At 47.6% G+C, this 15,308-nt stretch overlaps 9 non-coding genes and 1 pseudogene across 9 annotated transcripts; all 10 read right to left on the reverse strand.

Annotated features, from left to right (window-relative positions):
• Positions 1–2,991: 2,991 nt before the first annotated feature.
• LOC141210734 (U2 spliceosomal RNA) lies at positions 2,992–3,069 on the reverse strand (annotated as a pseudogene).
• A 1,121-nt stretch (positions 3,070–4,190) lies between these two features.
• On the reverse strand, positions 4,191–4,381 carry LOC141209985 (U2 spliceosomal RNA). The gene has a single exon (XR_012280168.1). It is a non-coding gene; the product is annotated as a U2 spliceosomal RNA (small nuclear RNA).
• Positions 4,382–5,494: 1,113 nt separating this feature from the next.
• LOC141208312 (U2 spliceosomal RNA) lies at positions 5,495–5,685 on the reverse strand. Its single transcript, XR_012278545.1, has one exon. It is a non-coding gene; the product is annotated as a U2 spliceosomal RNA (small nuclear RNA).
• Positions 5,686–6,804: 1,119 nt separating this feature from the next.
• Positions 6,805–6,995, reverse strand: LOC141209969 (U2 spliceosomal RNA). Its single transcript, XR_012280153.1, has one exon. It is a non-coding gene; the product is annotated as a U2 spliceosomal RNA (small nuclear RNA).
• Positions 6,996–8,114: 1,119 nt separating this feature from the next.
• On the reverse strand, positions 8,115–8,305 carry LOC141208313 (U2 spliceosomal RNA). Its single transcript, XR_012278546.1, has one exon. It is a non-coding gene; the product is annotated as a U2 spliceosomal RNA (small nuclear RNA).
• A 1,121-nt stretch (positions 8,306–9,426) lies between these two features.
• LOC141209972 (U2 spliceosomal RNA) lies at positions 9,427–9,617 on the reverse strand. The gene has a single exon (XR_012280156.1). It is a non-coding gene; the product is annotated as a U2 spliceosomal RNA (small nuclear RNA).
• A 1,121-nt stretch (positions 9,618–10,738) lies between these two features.
• On the reverse strand, positions 10,739–10,929 carry LOC141208314 (U2 spliceosomal RNA). Its single transcript, XR_012278547.1, has one exon. It is a non-coding gene; the product is annotated as a U2 spliceosomal RNA (small nuclear RNA).
• Positions 10,930–12,050: 1,121 nt separating this feature from the next.
• LOC141210404 (U2 spliceosomal RNA) lies at positions 12,051–12,241 on the reverse strand. Its single transcript, XR_012280573.1, has one exon. It is a non-coding gene; the product is annotated as a U2 spliceosomal RNA (small nuclear RNA).
• Positions 12,242–13,362: 1,121 nt separating this feature from the next.
• LOC141208315 (U2 spliceosomal RNA) lies at positions 13,363–13,553 on the reverse strand. Its single transcript, XR_012278548.1, has one exon. It is a non-coding gene; the product is annotated as a U2 spliceosomal RNA (small nuclear RNA).
• A 1,122-nt stretch (positions 13,554–14,675) lies between these two features.
• Positions 14,676–14,866, reverse strand: LOC141208317 (U2 spliceosomal RNA). The gene has a single exon (XR_012278550.1). It is a non-coding gene; the product is annotated as a U2 spliceosomal RNA (small nuclear RNA).
• Between the last annotated feature and the right edge of the window lie 442 nt (positions 14,867–15,308).

A 15,308-nucleotide genomic window follows, 5' to 3' on the forward strand; every position in this document is an offset into this window, starting at 1 on the left:
CTCCACTTTGGAACGGAAGACGATTCGCTTGGACTCCTCCTCAAAGTGCCTTTTCAGGCTCTTCTTGGTCTCCTCCAGCTCCTCCCTCACGTCCCAGCCACAGTGAAGAAGGTCCTGCAGCGACCGCAGCTCGCGCTGCAGCCCTCTGAAGTCCCTCCTCTTCTCACACGCCTGTTGTCGACCCTTGGCCTGAAAGAAACAGCGAAACTCAAGTTTAACATATTCCCACCAATCAGAGACTGTTTGGAAGCTACCCTTGTAGGACTGCCACATTGCGTAGGCTGCTCTCAGCTCCTCCACGACTTCATCCTGAGCCAGCAGAGCACAATTCAGCTTCCAGGAGCCGGGGCCGGACGGAAAACCGTCGCCGAGGACACCTTGTAAGTGAATGGCTCTGTGGTCGGAGAAGAAGCAGGGGACCATCGAGTGCCTACTCTGCCTGACTGCCCGAGAGGTGAACACAAAGTCAATCCTGGAGCGGAGTGAGCCATCGGGTCGGCTCCACGAATAGTTCGTGGAGCCTCTCCCCATGGAGCCCACCATGTCCTGAAGAGAGGCCTCGGTTACCATCTCGATGAGCAGCTTGGACGTGATGTCCAACTTGGCAGATGTGCTAGAACTACGACCATCCTCCTCGATGGGGCAGTTGAAATCCCCGGCCATCACTAAGGTCCTGGTGGTGGCAAGCTGAAGCCGCAGGGTCTGGAAAAGCTCCAAACGCTCATTCTTCAGTGGGGACGCATACACGTTGATGAATCTGACAGGTTCTCCCACCCAGTTGCCATCTACAACAAGAGCCCTGCCGCAGATGAGCTCCTGGACGGACTCAAGCGTGAATGCGCCCCCCCTGATCAGAATTGCGACCCCTGCAGACTTGCAGTCACCCCCACCGGACCAGTAGGATGGACCGTGGGACCACTCCCTGGCCAGATGTTTGAAGGACCTAGAGGAGGGAAGGGAACATTCCTGCAACATATAAACATCACACAACTGGGAAGTAAGGAAGGCATAAATAGTCTGACGTCTGAACTTGTCCTTGATGCTCCTGACATTAATGGAAAATAAGTTAATATTAGCCATCATGTAGGGAAAAAAGAAAAAGTTAGCGCAGGCAATACACCTTAGTTACCACTCCGGTCGGGTGGTCCCTCGTCGGTGTTGACTGCTGGTGACGGGATCACCAGCAGGCCCTCTTCCTCCATCTGGTCAAGCAGCGCGGCCTCGATCTCGGCGACCACCAGTTCCTCCTCTTCTGGCTCGGCCACCAGGGTCTCAACCATGTGCTCCATCTCTTCTGGCTCAGGGAGGGTATCCTCCTTTTCGCCTACGAAATCCAGAATCTTCTTTTTGGAGGATTCAGTAGCAGGGCTGTCCTCCACCTTCCTCTTTCCCCGGGTTGGAACTGGGGAGACAAGAAGGGGAAAATCCTCCTCGGAATAGATAGCGGCAGGTGGAGGAAAGGTTAATTCCACCACTACCATGGTCTGAGGAGGGAGAGTGGCTGCCGGGGCAGGGGAAAGGACACCTGCTGAGGAGTAGGGGAAGGAGGAAGAGGAAGTGGAATCCTCAGCAGGGGTGGCCGGGGTGAGGGGGGATTGGACGGGGGTGGCAGGGGGAGGGATCGAGAGAGGGGTGACAGAACTCTTACCCTCCTTTGACTTTTTCTTCTGCTTCGGAGCTGCTGGGACCGTCGCTGGGGCTTTGGCCACCGACTCCTTGACCGCTTTGGCCTTGGTCGTCTCGGCCTTGGCCGCTGGGGCCTTGGTCGTCGCGTCCTTGACCTTCACAGGCCTGGTCGTCGGGGCCTTGTCCTCCGGAGCTGGGGTCGTCGCAACCACCGATGCCCAGGATCTCTCACGCTTGGGGCAATCCTTGTACAGATGAGCCGCCAGCCCACACAGGTTGCAGGACGTCTTCTTCGGGCAGTCCTTCGAGCTGTGTCCCGTCACTCGACAAATCCTGCAGGCATCCTCCTTGCAGTCCTTCATCTCGTGGCCGTTCTTGCCACATCTCCTGCAGTTCCGCGGCATGTCCGGGTAATAGATGAGGCCGTAGGAGTTGCCCAGGGAGAATGTCGGGGGCAGGTGCCGAAGTCCGTCTGAGTACGCCAGGTCCCTGTGAAGTCTAACAGTCACCGACCACTTACCTGTCCAGAAGCCGAGTCCATTCAGGATGTGAGAGGGTTCCTTCACAACCAAACAGAAGCGTCTCAGGAAGGTACAGATGTCTTGGCCTGGGGTGTGCGGGTTGCGCATGGAGACCGTGATCCTCCTTTCGTCCCTCTGGATAGGGCAGCTACCTGTAAAGGCAGAGAAAGAATTATCCGATCCTTTTGCGCTTACCATTTCCCAGAACCTCCTGCAGGTGTTCACAGTGGCGAAGGTGACGAAGAAGATCCCCGTCAAGAAGGTCTGGATGCTGAGGGTGTCCGACCTGGAGAAGCCTCGATCCAGCAGCATCTTCTGGCAGAACACGTCTGAGGACATGTCCGGCACCCTCCCATCCACTTCCTTCAGCTTCAGGGCCACCGTCTGCCGCATCCATGGCTCCAGGGCTGGAGCTTCGTGGCGGGGCTTCTGGGGTCCCTTCTGCTGGCCAGTCGTGGAGGCAGAGTCCTTGGGGTCAGAATCGGCTCCTGGCTGGGCCCTCCTGGCTGTCCCCTGCTCCAGGCTCTTCTTTTCGGCCTTCCTCGCTGCGCTTGCCATGGCTTTCCTCCTGCAGTTACTTCTTGGAGCTGGATCTGGAGCTCTTCCCGAAATGGGTGGAGCTATGCAGATTCTTCTCCCGTCGTGTTCTGGACAAATTCCCCGAAAGGTCTTTGTCTCGATGATTTTCTTACTCAAAGATTCCACAGGACAGCCCGATTCTTCTCCGAGTCTTCGTCTTCTTCTGGATTCTTTAGAGCTTCTTCCTCCCACCGATATCCGCCTTCCTTCTCCGATGTCAGCTGCGCTCCGAAGCTCTTCTCCTTCCGAGTTCGATCGCTCTCGTCAAGTGTAGATCGTAGCTCTTGTGTTCTTAAAAGAACAGATACTACACTTGATCTTAGCCAAAAGGCCGAGAAGCGATAACCAGAATTGGTTTCCGACTACGGTGCCACCCAAGGATTCTGAAAAGTCCATTTGTGGAGATGGCCACCTGGACTCCCGTTAAGAAGACATGCTGTCAACCTCTAGATCCCTCACATGCCTGCACTTTTCGGCTTGCTGCTGCTGCAATCCACGCGTTTTAGATCTGCATAACTACACCTCTTTTAGCACAGTACCCTCAACCCCCGGCTGTTCCCACCCGCCTCAACACCGTTGGAAGGGAGGAGAACCAATTAAGGCGGGGGGGGGGGTGGAACGAGCAGCTGTCTACCCTTAGCAGGAGGGTTGCTGATTAATTACCTCTCCTGCTGCTGCTGCTGCTGGCTGTCCAGCAGCAGACTGAAGGTGGCTGCTGCTGTGCGCAGGTATATAAAGGCTCAGAGCCTATTATGACACGCGCAGCCAGCGTTCCATTGCCACATTCCGTCTACTGCAGGCGGGATACCTGGATGGCTGAATGTCACTGAGAAGCTCACAGAGACCGCCATAAGCAACAGTTTAAAAGAATGCCACAGACTAATCAACCAAACTTTTTGGGTTGGTTTCTCTTTTATAGTCTGCAGGCATTAAATGAAAGAAGTCAGTGTTCCAGCAGAGGGAGACAACGTTTCAGAAAAGGCATTGTAGCAAACCAAAAAAGAAATTTTAAGCGCAGCAGAGTAACCAGCTCACATACCTGTTAGCTCAGGTGAGTTTAAAAGGCTGCTGTTGATAACAAGGGCATTTGCTAAATAGATGGTGTGTGTGCAACAATATACTGAAAGGTCAATTATATTGTGCAGCTTATCTCACCACCTGTAGTTATTTAGGTGAAAGCTCCAAAATGCTTGCCTAATATGTCTGTTTATCCAAAAGGAAGTATAGAGGGAGAGCTAGATAGATAGCATTGCATTACATTACATTACATGGCAATGCAATGCACAGTTACTGAAGTTGAACCAAAATGAGCTTGTCATCTGGCTTCTGCAACTTTTAACATGAAAAATCCAATGAGGAGAAGAAAAGCAAAGCCAAAGAGTCCATCCCAAAATTCGACAAACAAGCAAAATGAACAAAAAGCATTGAATTCAATTCTTTCTGATTTTAGAAACTGCATTAAAGAAGGGGTGCACCGGTCCTGGAGATACTGCAATACCAGGTCAATGCGTGGAATGGACAGAGCAAGCTCTTTTTCCATCTCCCTGTTCTAAAAATCCATTTAATATATGGTCCCCAGATAGGGGACGTATCAGATATTAAACTGATAAGAACAGATACTACACTTGATCTTAGCCAAAAGGCCGAGAAGCGATAACCAGAATTGGTTTCCGACTACGGTGCCACCCAAGGATTCTGAAAAGTCCATTTGTGGAGATGGCCACCTGGACTCCCGTTAAGAAGACATGCTGTCAACCTCTAGATCCCTCACATGCCTGCACTTTTCGGCTTGCTGCTGCTGCAATCCACGCGTTTTAGATCTGCATAACTCCACCTCTTTTAGCACAGTACCCTCAACCCCCGGCTGTTCCCACCCGCCTCAACACCGTTGGAAGGGAGGAGAACCAATTAAGGCGGGGGGGGTGGAACGAGCAGCTGTCTACCCTTAGCAGGAGGGTTGCTGATTAATTACCTCTCCTGCTGCTGCTGGCTGTCCAGCAGCAGACTGAAGGTGGCTGCTGCTGTGCGCAGGTATATAAAGGCTCAGAGCCTATTATGACACGCGCAGCCAGCGTTCCATTGCCACATTCCGTCTACTGCAGGCGGGATACCTGGATGGCTGAATGTCACTGAGAAGCTCACAGAGACCGCCATAAGCAACAGTTTAAAAGAATGCCACAGACTAATCAACCAAACTTTTTGGGTTGGTTTCTCTTTTATAGTCTGCAGGCATTAAATGAAAGAAGTCAGTGTTCCAGCAGAGGGAGACAACGTTTCAGAAAAGGCATTGTAGCAAACCAAAAAAAGAAATTTTAAGCGCAGCAGAGTAACCAGCTCACATACCTGTTAGCTCAGGTGAGTTTAAAAGGCTGCTGTTGATAACAAGGGCATTTGCTAAATAGATGGTGTGTGTGCAACAATATACTGAAAGGTCAATTATATTGTGCAGCTTATCTCACCACCTGTAGTTATTTAGGTGAAAGCTCCAAAATGCTTGCCTAATATGTCTGTTTATCCAAAAGGAAGTATAGAGGGAGAGCTAGATAGATAGCATTGCATTACATTACATTACATGGCAATGCAATGCACAGTTGCTGAAGTTGAACCAAAATGAGCTTGTCATCTGGCTTCTGCAACTTTTAACATGAAAAATCCAATGAGGAGAAGAAAAGCAAAGGCAAAGAGTCCATCCCAAAATCCGACAAACAAGCAAAATGAACAAAAAGCATTGAATTCAATTCTTTCTGATTTTAGAAACTGCATTAAAGAAGGGGTGCACCGGTCCTGGAGATACTGCAATACCAGGTCAATGCGTGGAGTGGACAGAGCAAGCTCTTTTTCCATCTCCCTGTTCTAAAAATCCATTTAATATATGGTCCCCAGATAGGGGACGTATCAGATATTAAACTGATAAGAACAGATACTACACTTGATCTTAGCCAAAAGGCCGAGAAGCGATAACCAGAATTGGTTTCCGACTACGGTGCCACCCAAGGATTCTGAAAAGTCCATTTGTGGAGATGGCCAACTGGACTCCCGTTAAGAAGACATGCTGTCAACCTCTAGATCCCTCACATGCCTGCACTTTTCGGCTTGCTGCTGCTGCAATCCACGCGTTTTAGATCTGCATAACTCCACCTCTTTTAGCACAGTACCCTCAACCCCCGGCTGTTCCCACCCGCCTCAACACCGTTGGAAGGGAGGAGAACCAATTAAGGCGGGGGGGGGTGGAACGAGCAGCTGTCTACCCTTAGCAGGAGGGTTGCTGATTAATTACCTCTCCTGCTGCTGCTGCTGCTGGCTGTCCAGCAGCAGACTGAAGGTGGCTGCTGCTGTGCGCAGGTATATAAAGGCTCAGAGCCTATTATGACACGCGCAGCCAGCGTTCCATTGCCACATTCCGTCTACTGCAGGCGGGATACCTGGATGGCTGAATGTCACTGAGAAGCTCACAGAGACCGCCATAAGTAACAGTTTAAAAGAATGCCACAGACTAATCAACCAAACTTTTTGGGTTGGTTTCTCTTTTATAGTCTGCAGGCATTAAATGAAAGAAGTCAGTGTTCCAGCAGAGGGAGACAACGTTTCAGAAAAGGCATTGTAGCAAACCAAAAAAGAAATTTTAAGCGCAGCAGAGTAACCAGCTCACATACCTGTTAGCTCAGGTGAGTTTAAAAGGCTGCTGTTGATAACAAGGGCATTTGCTAAATAGATGGTGTGTGTGCAACAATATACTGAAAGGTCAATTATATTGTGCAGCTTATCTCACCACCTGTAGTTATTTAGGTGAAAGCTCCAAAATGCTTGCCTAATATGTCTGTTTATCCAAAAGGAAGTATAGAGGGAGAGCTAGATAGATAGCATTGCATTACATTACATTACATGGCAATGCAATGCACAGTTGCTGAAGTTGAACCAAAATGAGCTTGTCATCTGGCTTCTGCAACTTTTAACATGAAAAATCCAATGAGGAGAAGAAAAGCAAAGCCAAAGAGTCCATCCCAAAATCCGACAAACAAGCAAAATGAACAAAAAGCATTGAATTCAATTCTTTCTGATTTTAGAAACTGCATTAAAGAAGGGGTGCACCGGTCCTGGAGATACTGCAATACCAGGTCAATGCCTGGAGTGGACAGAGCAAGCTCTTTTTCCATCTCCCTGTTCTAAAAATCCATTTAATATATGGTCCCCAGATAGGGGACGTATCAGATATTAAACTGATAAGAACAGATACTACACTTGATCTTAGCCAAAAGGCCGAGAAGCGATAACCAGAATTGGTTTCCGACTACGGTGCCACCCAAGGATTCTGAAAAGTCCATTTGTGGAGATGGCCACCTGGACTCCCGTTAAGAAGACATGCTGTCAACCTCTAGATCCCTCACATGCCTGCACTTTTCGGCTTGCTGCTGCTGCAATCCACGCGTTTTAGATCTGCATAACTCCACCTCTTTTAGCACAGTACCCTCAACCCCCGGCTGTTCCCACCCGCCTCAACACCGTTGGAAGGGAGGAGAACCAATTAAGGCGGGGGTGGGGGGTGGAACGAGCAGCTGTCTACCCTTAGCAGGAGGGTTGCTGATTAATTACCTCTCCTGCTGCTGCTGCTGGCTGTCCAGCAGCAGACTGAAGGTGGCTGCTGCTGTGCGCAGGTATATAAAGGCTCAGAGCCTATTATGACACGCGCAGCCAGCGTTCCATTGCCACATTCCGTCTACTGCAGGCGGGATACCTGGATGGCTGAATGTCACTGAGAAGCTCACAGAGACCGCCATAAGCAACAGTTTAAAAGAATGCCACAGACTAATCAACCAAACTTTTTGGGTTGGTTTCTCTTTTATAGTCTGCAGGCATTAAATGAAAGAAGTCAGTGTTCCAGCAGAGGGAGACAACGTTTCAGAAAAGGCATTGTAGCAAACCAAAAAAGAAATTTTAAGCGCAGCAGAGTAACCAGCTCACATACCTGTTAGCTCAGGTGAGTTTAAAAGGCTGCTGTTGATAACAAGGGCATTTGCTAAATAGATGGTGTGTGTGCAACAATATACTGAAAGGTCAATTATATTGTGCAGCTTATCTCACCACCTGTAGTTATTTAGGTGAAAGCTCCAAAATGCTTGCCTAATATGTCTGTTTATCCAAAAGGAAGTATAGAGGGAGAGCTAGATAGATAGCATTGCATTACATTACATTACATGGCAATGCAATGCACAGTTGCTGAAGTTGAACCAAAATGAGCTTGTCATCTGGCTTCTGCAACTTTTAACATGAAAAATCCAATGAGGAGAAGAAAAGCAAAGCCAAAGAGTCCATCCCAAAATCCGACAAACAAGCAAAATGAACAAAAAGCATTGAATTCAATTCTTTCTGATTTTAGAAACTGCATTAAAGAAGGGGTGCACCGGTCCTGGAGATACTGCAATACCAGGTCAATGCGTGGAGTGGACAGAGCAAGCTCTTTTTCCATCTCCCTGTTCTAAAAATCCATTTAATATATGGTCCCCAGATAGGGGACGTATCAGATATTAAACTGATAAGAACAGATACTACACTTGATCTTAGCCAAAAGGCCGAGAAGCGATAACCAGAATTGGTTTCCGACTACGGTGCCACCCAAGGATTCTGAAAAGTCCATTTGTGGAGATGGCCACCTGGACTCCCGTTAAGAAGACATGCTGTCAACCTCTAGATCCCTCACATGCCTGCACTTTTCGGCTTGCTGCTGCTGCAATCCACGCGTTTTAGATCTGCATAACTCCACCTCTTTTAGCACAGTACCCTCAACCCCCGGCTGTTCCCACCCGCCTCAACACCGTTGGAAGGGAGGAGAACCAATTAAGGCGGGGGGGGGGGTGGAACGAGCAGCTGTCTACCCTTAGCAGGAGGGTTGCTGATTAATTACCTCTCCTGCTGCTGCTGCTGCTGGCTGTCCAGCAGCAGACTGAAGGTGGCTGCTGCTGTGCGCAGGTATATAAAGGCTCAGAGCCTATTATGACATGCGCAGCCAGCGTTCCATTGCCACATTCCGTCTACTGCAGGCGGGATACCTGGATGGCTGAATGTCACTGAGAAGCTCACAGAGACCGCCATAAGCAACAGTTTAAAAGAATGCCACAGACTAATCAACCAAACTTTTTGGGTTGGTTTCTCTTTTATAGTCTGCAGGCATTAAATGAAAGAAGTCAGTGTTCCAGCAGAGGGAGACAACGTTTCAGAAAAGGCATTGTAGCAAACCAAAAAAGAAATTTTAAGCGCAGCAGAGTAACCAGCTCACATACCTGTTAGCTCAGGTGAGTTTAAAAGGCTGCTGTTGATAACAAGGGCATTTGCTAAATAGATGGTGTGTGTGCAACAATATACTGAAAGGTCAATTATATTGTGCAGCTTATCTCACCACCTGTAGTTATTTAGGTGAAAGCTCCAAAATGCTTGCCTAATATGTCTGTTTATCCAAAAGGAAGTATAGAGGGAGAGCTAGATAGATAGCATTGCATTACATTACATTACATGGCAATGCAATGCACAGTTGCTGAAGTTGAACCAAAATGAGCTTGTCATCTGGCTTCTGCAACTTTTAACATGAAAAATCCAATGAGGAGAAGAAAAGCAAAGCCAAAGAGTCCATCCCAAAATCCGACAAACAAGCAAAATGAACAAAAAGCATTGAATTCAATTCTTTCTGATTTTAGAAACTGCATTAAAGAAGGGGTGCACCGGTCCTGGAGATACTGAAATACCAGGTCAATGCGTGGAGTGGACAGAGCAAGCTCTTTTTCCATCTCCCTGTTCTAAAAATCCATTTAATATATGGTCCCCAGATAGGGGACGTATCAGATATTAAACTGATAAGAACAGATACTACACTTGATCTTAGCCAAAAGGCCGAGAAGCGATAACCAGAATTGGTTTCCGACTACGGTGCCACCCAAGGATTCTGAAAAGTCCATTTGTGGAGATGGCCACCTGGACTCCCGTTAAGAAGACATGCTGTCAACCTCTAGATCCCTCACATGCCTGCACTTTTCGGCTTGCTGCTGCTGCAATCCACGCGTTTTAGATCTGCATAACTTCACCTCTTTTAGCACAGTACCCTCAACCCCCGGCTGTTCCCACCCGCCTCAACACCGTTGGAAGGGAGGAGAACCAATTAAGGCGGGGGGGGGGGTGGAACGAGCAGCTGTCTACCCTTAGCAGGAGGGTTGCTGATTAATTACCTCTCCTGCTGCTGCTGCTGCTGGCTGTCCAGCAGCAGACTGAAGGTGGCTGCTGCTGTGCGCAGGTATATAAAGGCTCAGAGCCTATTATGACACGCGCAGCCAGCGTTCCATTGCCACATTCCGTCTACTGCAGGCGGGATACCTGGATGGCTGAATGTCACTGAGAAGCTCACAGAGACCGCCATAAGCAACAGTTTAAAAGAATGCCACAGACTAATCAACCAAACTTTTTGGGTTGGTTTCTCTTTTATAGTCTGCAGGCATTAAATGAAAGAAGTCAGTGTTCCAGCAGAGGGAGACAACGTTTCAGAAAAGGCATTGTAGCAAACCAAAAAAGAAATTTTAAGCGCAGCAGAGTAACCAGCTCACATACCTGTTAGCTCAGGTGAGTTTAAAAGGCTGCTGTTGATAACAAGGGCATTTGCTAAATAGATGGTGTGTGTGCAACAATATACTGAAAGGTCAATTATATTGTGCAGCTTATCTCACCACCTGTAGTTATTTAGGTGAAAGCTCCAAAATGCTTGCCTAATATGTCTGTTTATCCAAAAGGAAGTATAGAGGGAGAGCTAGATAGATAGCATTGCATTACATTACATTACATGGCAATGCAATGCACAGTTGCTGAAGTTGAACCAAAATGAGCTTGTCATCTGGCTTCTGCAACTTTTAACATGAAAAATCCAATGAGGAGAAGAAAAGCAAAGCGAAAGAGTCAATCCCAAAATCCGACAAACAAGCAAAATGAACAAAAAGCATTGAATTCAATTCTTTCTGATTTTAGAAACTGCATTAAAGAAGGGGTGCACCGGTCCTGGAGATACTGCAATACCAGGTCAATGCGTGGAGTGGACAGAGCAAGCTCTTTTTCCATCTCCCTGTTCTAAAAATCCATTTAATATATGGTCCCCAGATAGGGGACGTATCAGATATTAAACTGATAAGAACAGATACTACACTTGATCTTAGCCAAAAGGCCGAGAAGCGATAACCAAAATTGGTTTCCGACTACGGTGCCACCCAAGGATTCTGAAAAGTCCATTTGTGGAGATGGCCACCTGGACTCCCGTTAAGAAGACATGCTGTCAACCTCTAGATCCCTCACATGCCTGCACTTTTCGGCTTGCTGCTGCTGCAATCCACGCGTTTTAGATCTGCATAACTCCACCTCTTTTAGCACAGTACCCTCAACCCCCGGCTGTTCCCACCCGCCTCAACACCGTTGGAAGGGAGGAGAACCAATTAAGGCGGGGGGGGGGGTGGAACGAGCAGCTGTCTACCCTTAGCAGGAGGGTTGCTGATTAATTACCTCTCCTGCTGCTGCTGCTGCTGGCTGTCCAGCAGCAGACTGAAGGTGGCTGCTGCTGTGCGCAGGTATATAAAGGCTCAGAGCCTATTATGACACGCGCAGCCAGCGTTCCATTGCCACATTCCGTCTACTGCAGGCGGGATACCTGGATGGCTGAATGTCACTGAGAAGCTCACAGAGACCGCCATAAGCAACAGTTTAAAAGAATGCCACAGACTAATCAACCAAACTTTTTGGGTTGGTTTCTCTTTTATAGTCTGCAGGCATTAAATGAAAGAAGTCAGTGTTCCAGCAGAGGGAGACAACGTTTCAGAAAAGGCATTGTAGCAAACCAAAAAAGAAATTTTAAGCGCAGCAGAGTAACCAGCTCACATACCTGTTAGCTCAGGTGAGTTTAAAAGGCTGCTGTTGATAACAAGGGCATTTGCTAAATAGATGGTGTGTGTGCAACAATATACTGAAAGGTCAATTATATTGTGCAGCTTATCTCACCACCTGTAGTTATTTAGGTGAAAGCTCCAAAATGCTTGCCTAATATGTCTGTTTATCCAAAAGGAAGTATAGAGGGAGAGCTAGATAGATAGCATTGCATTACATTACATTACATGGCAATGCAATGCACAGTTGCTGAAGTTGAACCAAAATGAGCTTGTCATCTGGCTTCTGCAACTTTTAACATGAAAAATCCAATGAGGAGAAGAAAAGCAAAGCCAAAGAGTCCATCCCAAAATCCGACAAACAAGCAAAATGAACAAAAAGCATTGAATTCAATTCTTTCTGATTTTAGAAACTGCATTAAAGAAGGGGTGCACCGGTCCTGGAGTTACTGCAATGCCAGGTCAATGCGTGGAGTGGACAGAGCAAGCTCTTTTTCCATCTCCCTGTTCTAAAAATCCATTTAATATATGGTCCCCAGATAGGGGACGTATCAAATATTAAACTGATAAGAACAGATACTACACTTGATCTTAGCCAAAAGGCCGAGAAGCGATAACCAGAATTGGTTTCCGACTACGGTGCCACCCAAGGATTCTGAAAAGTCCATTTGTGGAGAAGGCCACCTGGACTCCCGTTAAGAAGACATGCTGTCAACCTCTAGATCCCTCACATGCCTGCACTTTTCGGCTTGCTGCTGCTGCAATCCACGCGTTTTAGATCTGCATAACTCCACCTCTTTTAGCACAGTACCCTCAACCCCCGGCTGTTCCCACCCGCCTCAACACCGTTGGAAGGGAGGAGAACCAATTAAGGCGGGGGGGGGGGTGGAACGAGCAGCTGTCTACCCTTAGCAGGAGGGTTGCTGATTAATTACCTCTCCTGCTGCTGCTGCTGCTGGCTGTCCAGCAGCAGACTGAAGGTGGCTGCTGCTGTGCGCAGGTATATAAAGGCTCAGAGCCTATTATGACACGCGCAGCCAGCGTTCCATTGCCACATTCCGTCTACTGCAGGCGGGATACCTGGATGGCTGAATGTCACTGAGAAGCTCACAGAGACCGCCATAAGCAACAGTTTAAAAGAATGCCACAGACTAATCAACCAAATTTTTTGGGTTGGTTTCTCTTTTATAGTCTGCAGGCATTAAATGAAAGAAGTCAGTGTTCCAGCAGAGGGAGACAACGTTTCAGAAAAGGCATTGTAGCAAACCAAAAAAGAAATTTTAAGCGCAGCAGAGTAACCAGCTCACATACCTGTTAGCTCAGGTGAGTTTAAAAGGCTGCTGTTGATAACAAGGGCATTTGCTAAATAGATGGTGTGTGTGCAACAATATACTGAAAGGTCAATTATATTGTGCAGCTTATCTCACCACCTGTTGTTATTTAGGTGAAAGCTCCAAAATGCTTGCCTAATATGTCTGTTTATCCAAAAGGAAGTATAGAGGGAGAGCTAGATAGATAGCATTGCATTACATTACATTACATGGCAATGCAATGCACAGTTGCTGAAGTTGAACCAAAATGAGCTTGTCATCTGGCTTCTGCAACTTTTAACATGAAAAATCCAATGAGGAGAAGAAAAGCAAAGCCAAAGAGTCCATCCCAAAATCCGACAAACAAGCAAAATGAACAAAAAGCATTGAATTCAATTCTTTCTGATTTTAGAAACTGCATTAAAGAAGGGGTGCACCGGTCCTGGAGATACTGCAATACCAGGTCAATGCGTGGAGTGGACAGAGCAAGCTCTTTTTCCATCTCCCTGTTCTAAAAATCCATTTAATATATGGTCCCCAGATAGGGGACGTATCAGATATTAAACTGATAAGAACAGATACTACACTTGATCTTAGCCAAAAGGCCGAGAAGCGATAACCAGAATTGGTTTCCGACTACGGTGCCACCCAAGGATTCTGAAAAGTCCATTTGTGGAGATGGCCACCTGGACTCCCGTTAAGAAGACATGCTGTCAACCTCTAGATCCCTCACATGCCTGCACTTTTCGGCTTGCTGCTGCTGCAATCCACGCGTTTTAGATCTGAATAACTCCACCTCTTTTAGCACAGTACCCTCAACCCCCGGCTGTTCCCACCCGCCTCAACACCGTTGGAAGGGAGGAGAACCAATTAAGGCGGGGGGGGGGGGTGGAACGAGCAGCTGTCTACCCTTAGCAGGAGGGTTGCTGATTAATTACCTCTCCTGCTGCTGCTGCTGCTGGCTGTCCAGCAGCAGACTGAAGGTGGCTGCTGCTGTGCGCAGGTATATAAAGGCTCAGAGCCTATTATGACACGCGCAGCCAGCGTTCCATTGCCACATTCCGTCTACTGCAGGCGGGATACCTGGATGGCTGAATGTCACTGAGAAGCTCACAGAGACCGCCATAAGCAACAGTTTAAAAGAATGCCACAGACTAATCAACCAAACTTTTTGGGTTGGTTTCTCTTTTATAGTCTGCAGGCATTAAATGAAAGAAGTCAGTGTTCTAGCAGAGGGAGACAACGTTACAGAAAAGGCATTGTAGCAAACCAAAAAAGAAATTTTAAGCGCAGCAGAGTAACCAGCTCACATACCTGTTAGCTCAGGTGAGTTTAAAAGGCTGCTGTTGATAACAAGGGCATTTGCTAAATAGATGGTGTGTGTGCAACAATATACTGAAAGGTCAATTATATTGTGCAGCTTATCTCACCACCTGTAGTTATTTAGGTGAAAGCTCCAAAATGCTTGCCTAATATGTCTGTTTATCCAAAAGGAAGTATAGAGGGAGAGCTAGATAGATAGCATTGCATTACATTACATTACATGGCAATGCAATGCACAGTTGCTGAAGTTGAACCAAAATGAGCTTGTCATCTGGCTTCTGCAACTTTTAACATGAAAAATACAATGAGGAGAAGAAAAGCAAAGCCAAAGAGTCCATCCCAAAATCCGACAAACAAGCAAAATGAACAAAAAGCATTGAATTCAATTCTTTCTGATTTTAGAAACTGCATTAAAGAAGGGGTGCACCGGTCCTGGAGATACTGCAATACCAGGTCAATGCGTGGAGTGGACAGAGCAAGCTCTTTTTCCATCTCCCTGTTCTAAAAATCCATTTAATATATGGTCCCCAGATAGGGGACGTATCAGATATTAAACTGATAAGAACAGATACTACACTTGATCTTAGCCAAAAGGCCGAGAAGCGATAACCAGAATTGGTTTCCGACTACGGTGCCACCCAAGGATTCTGAAAAGTCCATTTGTGGAGATGGCCACCTGGACTCCCGTTAAGAAGACATGCTGTCAACCTCTAGATCCCTCACACGCCTGCACTTTTCGGCTTGCTGCTGCTGCAATCCACGCGTTTTAGATCTGCATAACTCCACCTCTTTTAGCACAGTACCCTCAACCCCCGGCTGTTCCCACCCGCCTCAACACCGTTGGAAGGGAGGAGAACCAATTAAGGCGGGGGGGGGGGGGGTGGAACGAGCAGCTGTCTACCCTTAGCAGGAGGGTTGCTGATTAATTACCTCTCCTGCTGCTGCTGCTGCTGGCTGTCCAGCAGCAGACTGAAGGTGGCTGCTGCTGTGCGCAGGTATATAAAGGCTCAGAGCCTATTATGACACGCGCAGCCAGCGTTCCATTGCCA

The sequence above is a fragment of the Phyllobates terribilis genome, unplaced genomic scaffold (assembly GCF_046119375.1).
Source record: "Phyllobates terribilis strain yellow unplaced genomic scaffold, ASM4611937v1 Scaffold_169__1_contigs__length_4117513, whole genome shotgun sequence".
NCBI classification, from domain to species: domain Eukaryota; kingdom Metazoa; phylum Chordata; class Amphibia; order Anura; family Dendrobatidae; genus Phyllobates; species Phyllobates terribilis.